This window comes from Mixophyes fleayi, chromosome 4, assembly GCF_038048845.1.
Source record: "Mixophyes fleayi isolate aMixFle1 chromosome 4, aMixFle1.hap1, whole genome shotgun sequence".
Lineage (NCBI taxonomy): Eukaryota > Metazoa > Chordata > Amphibia > Anura > Limnodynastidae > Mixophyes > Mixophyes fleayi.
Window position 1 is genome coordinate 341,217,302 of NC_134405.1, and position 8,469 is coordinate 341,225,770.

Below are 8,469 nucleotides of genomic sequence, written 5' to 3' on the forward strand. Positions count from 1 at the left end.
CTGCATTTAGGATCATATAGCGCCTTAGTAGTGGTTGTTTGACATGAGATGTGTGTCTGTTGGGGCGTGTCTGAGGGGTGTGTCTGAGATGTGTGTCTGTTGGGGTGTGTCTGTTGGGGCGTGTCTGAGATGTGTGTCTGTTGGGGTGTGTCTGTTGGGGCGTGTCTGAGATGTGTGTCTTTTGGGGTGTGTCTGAGGGGTGTGTCTGTTGGGGCGTGTCTGAGATGTGTGTCTGTTGGGGTGTGTCTGAGGGGTGTGTCTGTTGGGGCGTGTCTGAGGGGTGTGTCTGTTGGGGCGTGTCTGAGGAGTGTGTCTGTTGGGGCGTGTCTGAGGGGTGTGTCTGTTGGGGCGTGTCTGAGGGGTGTGTCTGTTGGGGCGTGTCTGAGGAGTGTGTCTGTTGGGGCGTGTCTGAGGAGTGTGTCTGTTGGGGCGTGTCTGAGGGGTGTGTCTATTGTCAAGCGGATGCATCTACAGCTCATTCAGACGTAGGAGCCTCTTCACCTGAATACGGCGCACATACGCCAACACTTGCCGGCACCTTTTCCAAACTCTTTGGCTTCCAAAGCGCCACACAATGAATGAGGTCTGAGTCTCCACCCTCCAAAATGTAGGTAAGCAAATATCCTCTTCATGAAGCATAATTGCACTTAGAAATATTCTTTCCATTACAAACAAGAGAGGTATAATCATATCTACTTCACCAACACAAGAACTCTCAGACACCCTCCCTCCATCTTTCCTTAGACGTGGAGAAAGCGCTGGATGGAATCCTCTGGCCCTTTATGTCTCACGCCTTGGGCAGATTATTGGGATGATATCCTTACAGGAACTAAAGCGCTTTATTCAAATCCCCAGTGAGTAGTACGTCCTGGAGTATTATTAATATTGGAAATTGAATTAAACAGGGGTGTCCGTTGTCCCCTTTATCTTTGAAGTAACGATAGAACCATTAGTGGAACTGATAAGGACAAAAATATTAAGGTTATAGAGATCGGGGAGAGGGAATATAAATTATCTCTACTTGTAGACGATGTCCTGTACCCCCCACCAATATTACTGAATATTCCACACTTCATAAAGTCAATTATACAAACGAAAAGGCAAATAAGAAAAAAACAGCACATAGTTATAATTATAAAATGAAAAATAAGTATTTGAGTATTTATATTACAAGTAATTATCATTTACAGTTTAAAGAAAAGGTTCCCTCTATATTGTCAGTATAAATACAGAGTTACATGCATGGGGACAGCAGATTATATCTCAGTTTGTGGGAATAGTAGCAATTATAGTATTACTTTCTAACAATCCCAGTCCGTGTTCCTGGAGATGATATTAAATGAAATACAGAAACTTATCCTAATACTTATCAGGTCAGGAAAACCACCTGCACTGAGATATGTAATGGTTGGATGAGGATCACTACTGGGGGCCGGGGGAAGGCCAAATATTAACAAATATTACTCTACCGCCCTCTTCGCTCAGCTGTCCGCATGGTTTTTATTATCATGCATTTTAAGCTGGATACGTCTCTGGTATCAGTTTTAGCCTTTTGGGGAAAAAATGTAGATTGCAAAATTATGGAAACAGCCATTACCACCTCCTATCCAAGCTGTTAGGAGCAGAATGGTTTATAGCCGCCATGGAGAAGACCACCTATCTTACATGGCGAAGATCCAATATACCCATGGTTTGTGCAGAGCGTTTTAACGCAAGACACACGGACTTACTTCTGTACATGAATCAAGCACAACGTTAGATATTTGCAACTCCGATCTACCTTATTACTCTTAAATGACCCCTTACTGATATATTGACTCTTCCTATGCTATGTTTCAGCAATGATGTATATAGATGACACCCAACTATTCCTTATCCCCATGCTCCTTTCTCTATTCCTTCACTATGTCTACACTTTTCTCTCCTCCCTCCTTCTTTCCCATAAAGTTAATTAAAAATTTATGAAAGATGATAAAATGCTCAAAATGAATTTTAAATTGTGTTTTGTTTCCCTGTACTTGTCAGACTCGTACATGTTCATCATCTCTGCAGTTTCACATTGCTCGGATGTAATCCTCATACCAGAGAGTCAGTTTCCCCAGCTTTCTTTATCAAGATCCAGAATATCTCTTGTTGGTGACCACACAACTGGATTGAGGAAGACACGGTTGATGATTGGAGAAGCTAGCTCTTGTACTACCATCTTTAGCGCACTGTTTAATGCCCCAGTTGAATCCGTCAAGCACTCTATATGTTTGGTGGTGGTATACCTCAATCATCAACTCTTGGTCAGTCCCTGACCTGTCCTGTTATGCAAGTCTCGTATGTCCTGAGGGCCTTAATGTTGGCACACAGGGGTTACCATCTGAAATCACGTTTCAGCGGTGCAGCCTCTACACACAGGGCCACAGGCTCCGTTTAGAATTTGCTGGCAGCGATCTGTAAACATCTCCTGAGCTCACATTGAACCGGCGCCTGTGAACCAAAGCTCCGGAAAACTCCTTGGAGCGCTTATCTGTGTTTGACCTGTGGCCTGTATGACCAACTGTTTGGATCTTGACCCCTTGGCTTCAGCAACTACCCCCTCTGGCTTTAACTATTCTTTGAACTTGGATTTCTGAGACTTTAACATCACATCCATCCACTGCTGAAACCTTTTACTGCCTCAGTTATTTAATAAACAGATTTTATACCAAAATATTTTGAATCATCTCCTTCCCCCCGAATCCACCAGGTACACTGACCCGACGGTATCACCCGGATAACTTGCTGGCACTTATCAGGTTGTTCCTCTAGTGCCAGGCCATACCTAGAGGGCTAAGTACAGTCGTCCCATCGAAGAGCCATAAACCTATGACTGGGGAAAGGGCTAAATACACTTAAAATAGGTTTTTTGTCTTTACTTGAACTTAAAATGTTAAAAAATAGAGGAAAATAGTGAAAACTGTTCACAAGGTAACTGTAGTGAAGCTGTTACTCATAGCAACAGATCAGACCAAAATCAGGCTGCCAAACACAGCCAGACTGCCACACAGACACAGCTTTACAGCTAGCAGCATGTCATGTGATGGCAGAGGTGGGAGAAAGAGGATGTCACAGTGCAGAGCTCAGAGGGGTGTTCCAAAGCCTCTCTGCTCGCTACATCGTGTGTCATATGACTGTGGTTTCCATGGTAGTCCAGAATCATAAGCCATTAATAGCAGCCTGAAGAAATAAAACACCAACATTCTTCTTATAATCTATCACAATAATTTGTGTTAATTGTGATTTTTTCATTGGAGTTCTGCTTTAGTAGATGCACACACTTCCATGTGTGTAGATGACGATGTGTGTATATATGTGTAGATGTGTGTATATTTGTGTAACTGTGTGCAGATGTGTATAGATGTGTGTATATGTGTGTAGATGTGTTTCCACATTATGTCGATCACCAGGTAGTAATATATTTCTGTTGTAAGATCTGACATCACGTTTATAATACCACTTAGCCATTGTTTCCAAATTAGAGAGCCATTCACTTTCCCAACAGCCAGTTATCTCCTGTGGGCATCCGCTTTGTGTCTAAGCGAGGGAGGCAGACGCCTCTGACAAAACAGCGTCTTCCTGACCTGCGCTGCTTTCTCCACTATTTGTATCTGAGGCACAAAGATCCAGGTCATCATCATTATCATCTATTTATTTATATAACGCCACTATTCCGCAGCACTGTACAGAGAACTTATTCACATCAGTCCCTGCCCCATTGGAGCTTACAATCTAAATCCCCTAACATACCCAGAGACTGAGGTTGTCTTACCTTAACAATTCTGCTGCTGGGATAGACATATCACTTTTGTGGTTAAAATTTCTGGTCACCAAGGCGTAGAATAAAAAAATAATCCTGCTTTGAAAACTATAATGTATGATTTCTGCATTGCTGAAACTAACAGGAATTTGCATTTAATACAAATACCAGGACACGCTGCATCTATACATCGCATGTGGCACATTATGCTAACACTGTACCTCATCTCATAACTGCTGGACATTATAATAATAATACAGTCCTATTGTATGGGTGGTAGACTGCAGCTGTATTCATGTTTAACATACAGATAATGGGAAGTGGTACTGTACAGCTACTGAGAATTACATCCGCCACACAGAACTAGAGAAGTGTTACTGTGCATGTGATTAATAATAAAAAAAAATAAGAAAAATAGTAGCGCTGTCAGGAGTACACACTTAGAAGCTGGGGCAAGGGCATAATAATAAAGGGGCACAATTTACATGGGCAAGTTCAGAACGATAACTTGCCGGCTCCCGTAGCAAATCTTGGATAGGGGACCGTTGATGACACTCTAGCTTCCCGGGTGTGCCCCGCTCAAAAGAGGACTCCACAGAGGGGGATCTCAAAAATGTGGTGTCCTTGCTGGGGTCCCCTCACCTTCTGGTCCTGTAGAAGGTGCCTTCCCAGTACCCATGGTGGTTCCACCCGTGCACATGGAGCATCGCAGCCAACTCATGACCAGAGCACGTCCCTCGCACAACGTTCTTCTCCCAATATTCTGCCTTTATTCATATTTCAAATAACTCTTAAATATAACAACATCCCGGGGTCCCCTTTATCTCGAGCAACTAATATTTACTTTCTTCTTCTATCAAACACGTGGGTTTAACTCTCCAAATCTATGTACATTACACGGAGCGACGGACTTAGGTAAGGAAAATATTACTAAGAAATTCTTTCTTCCACCACTTAAATGAATTTCCCATTATTTTACAAAGCTCTGTAGCATCATGTAAAATGATGAACACCTTAATACGTGCGTACCGCCCACTCCGACCACCTACTTTAAATATCTTGTTACCTAAAAAGAAATCTCTGCTTTACAGATTTTGCACTTAGTGATGTGCACCATTGCGCTTAACCCTCAGCGCGGAACGCCTGCTCTCCTTCATTGTCTGCCCATGGTCCGCTGTTTAAGGAACGCTTGCTGTGTGGCGGTGGGCTGTTCTGTAGGTGCACAGTATACAAACAGATTTTTTTGATGCCACCACGGCATCTGTGAGATATTTACACCATGCCACCGCTGCCTCGCCAGCCTTTATTACTTACATAAAAAAACTGGTGGGTTTATTTGCAAATTGTCAATACACGGAGACGCTGGGTGGCGGGAGAGGTTAATACTCTGTGTGAAGGTTTTCAATGATGACATGAATTTATAGAAATTGGCTTGTGTGGCGTTAGCTCATTCTGATCGTCTGCCAGGTGTTCATCTACTGAAATCCCTGGAGCTCTCAGTAACAATCTTTTTAATTCTGCGTAGCAATACTTTAAACACAGTCCGGGGAGTCAAACCCTTCTTAAAAAGCCAGAAAATTCTTCTGTTTAGTCTGCTTAGCAAATACCGGATTTTAGTTTCTATTCTAAAGGGCTCTAACCTTGAGAAATGGAATAAAAATCAACACAATATTATGTTTTAAACCAACCACCCACCCAGGGGTGATAAGGAGTTAGTGTTTTCCTTGTCATCCAATGTACTTTGCTCTAAGACTATAACAGCCGTGTCCGGGCTATTTATAAATAATCGCATAACTCGCTCATCGTGAATTACCGGATCAATTTATCAATTGAGTCAGGCAGCATGGGCAACACGGTGGCTCAGTGGTTAGCACTTCTGCCTCACAGCACTGGGGTCATGAGTTCGATTCCCGACCATGGCCTTATCTGTGTGGAGTTTGTATTTTCTCCCCGTGTTTGCGTGGGTTTCCTCCGGGTGCTCCGGTTTCCTCCCACACTCCAAAAACATACTGGTAGGTTAATTGGCTGCTATTAAATTGACCCTAGTCTCTCTCTCTGCGTGTTTGTTAGGGAATTTAGATTGTAAGCTCCAATGGGGCAGGGACTGATATGAATGAGTTCTCTGTACAGCGCTGCGGAATTAGTGGCGCTATATAAATAGCTGATGAGGATGATGAATTGAGTCTTGACAGGACATCGCCTCCGATCAGTGTCAGACAGATTACCAAGGAGACATATAACTACATTTTCCTGTTGTATCCCAGCGTATTCATTGCGTACGCACGGCTATAAGCATTAGAGACAGGAGGAGGGGAAGGGGCTTTAGCGTCAGGTAAGAGTCGCTGACGCCATTCTCACATGGTGTTAACAATCGTAGGGAAGCGGCTAGAAGCTAAGCTTTCCGGAGCTTCTTAAATTGCCCCATTTCGACGTCAAATATGGGTATGGAGATATTGATCGTTACTAAATTAAACGCCGGAGATATCTGTGATAGAAGCTTAATGAATTGCTCCATAGATTAAAATGACCTTTACTTTATCTAAATGATGTAACATGTTTCATAAGATGATAGTTGTCTCCTACACGCATGGTAGGCAGCCATTGTATGGGCACGCCCAGCAGCCTGGCCAGTTACCTTAATATGGCACAAAATATCTGTGGCTCCCTGTCTTTTGAGGAACTACAAGTTGCAGCATGCCCTGCTAGCAAAGGTTAGCCAAAGCCAGCCAGCTGCAGGACATTAACGTTATACAATACATTGCTGAAAGAGAGCGTTATAAACGGCAGATACCTGGCGCACTCCGGGGTGTGTCTTATATCTGCCAATCAAATAATAACGCCATATTGGCTTTAAGGATCAATTAATCTTAAATACAAGTTTCTTTAAATAATAGGTTACTTAATAAGTTGATAAATATTGTGAAGGGTGGTCATGGCTGGCAGCAGCTAACGTGACATTTGATCCAGTGAACATGCCACACCAATGGCTGCTTTATGATTGGCTGCTAACACCGCAGCGTTACTGTAGCCACACCCACTTTCCACACCACTGGCTACAACTGTTATTCCACTTCATTATGTATCAAGTGCTCCCTGCACTTCTTAGATTGTAAGCTCATGGGGGCAGAGCCAGCTTTACCTTCTGTTTCTTATCATTGTACGTTATTTATTTGTATTGTGATCTCCTCAGTGCACAGCGCTATGTCATATGCCGGTGCGTTATAAGTGAAAGGTAATAGTAATATTCAAAAAATTCATTAATATATATGGAAAAGTTTGCATACTTTGACAGACTTAAATATGACTGATATTATCTGTACTTTTGCTGGGCAGATGATTATCGCCCATTGTCTGGATAGAACAGGGTGATTGCTGTTTACTGATAAGACGTCTGCAGAACTTTATCTCACATATCTTCTGGGACTTTAGATTTATATATATAATTCGTGACTGTTCTTAGCCGCTGCTGTATACAAGGGAATGTGTATTATAGGTTTAGCGGTCCTTTAATCCAACATATCGCAAGATCAATGTTTCTTTATAAAATCCTTTGATTGGATGTGAGTGGATTTACACCTCATCAGCTGGAGCGGTATTACATGGCTTCTGGGAGCTTGGAATCCACAGTGCGGACGTGTGTTATCATTATATGTTATAATGGTGCAGCCGCAATATACTGCTCCTCACTCTGCAGTGCAAAGCCCTGATCCTAGATGTACATGTGAGTACGGTGTTTGTGGGGGAGCAGAGTCTGCACAGGGTGAGGGGAGGCGCTGGGCAGAGTAGGGGCGTCATGCGCAGAGCATAGAGGAACAGAGCTGGCACACCACGCAGAGCACAGAGGAGCAGCGCTGGCACGCAGCGCGGAGCACAGAGGAGCAGAGCTGGCACGCTGCGCGGAGCACTGGGGAGCAGCGCTGGCACGCCACGCGGAGCACAGAGGAACAGAGCTGGCACGCCGCGCGGAGCACAGAGGAACAGAGCTGGCACGCCACGCGGAGCACAGAGGAACAGAGCTGGCACGCCGCGCGGAGCACAGAGGAACAGACCTGGCACGCCGCGCGGAGCACCGGGGAGCAGAGCTGGCACGCCGCGCGGAGCACAGAGGAGCAGCGCTGGCACGCAGCGTGGAACACAGAGGAGCCACGCTAGCATGCTGCGCGGAGCACAGAGGAGCAGCGCTGGCACGCAGCGTGGAACACAGAGGAGCCACGCTAGCACGCTGCGCGGAGCACAGAGGAGCAGCGCTGGCACGCAGCGGCGGAGCACAGAGGAGCAGAGCTGGCACGCCACGCGGAGCACAGAGGAGCAGAGCTGGCACGCAGCGTGGAACACAGAGGAGCCACGCTGGCACGCCGCGCGGAGCACAGAGGAGCCACGCTGGCACGCGCGGAGCACAGAGGAGCAGCGCGGGAATACCGCATTTTACAGAGCAGATTACTAGAATGAGATAAATGGTGCATTGTAGGTGCAAAGGGGCCCACTGACATTTATACTCTGCAAGAGGACGATACTTTTAGTGGGATCCCTATTGTGTGCCCTCTCTCTCTCATGTCCCCTCCCCTCTCTCTCATGTCCCCTCCCCTCTCTCTCATGTCCCCTCCACTTACCATAATGTCCCCTCCCCTCACTCCCACATGCCGAGGTGCCCCCCTAGGTTGATTAGAGGGTAGACATCTGTGTGT

At 45.2% G+C, this 8,469-nt stretch overlaps 1 long non-coding RNA gene across 1 annotated transcript; it reads left to right on the forward strand.

Annotated features, from left to right (window-relative positions):
* Nucleotides 1-289: 289 nt before the first annotated feature.
* Nucleotides 290-2,698, forward strand: LOC142150318 (uncharacterized). Its single transcript, XR_012691080.1, has 2 exons — nt 290-611; nt 2,026-2,698. It is a non-coding gene; the product is annotated as an uncharacterized LOC142150318 (long non-coding RNA).
* Nucleotides 2,699-8,469: the final 5,771 nt, after the last annotated feature.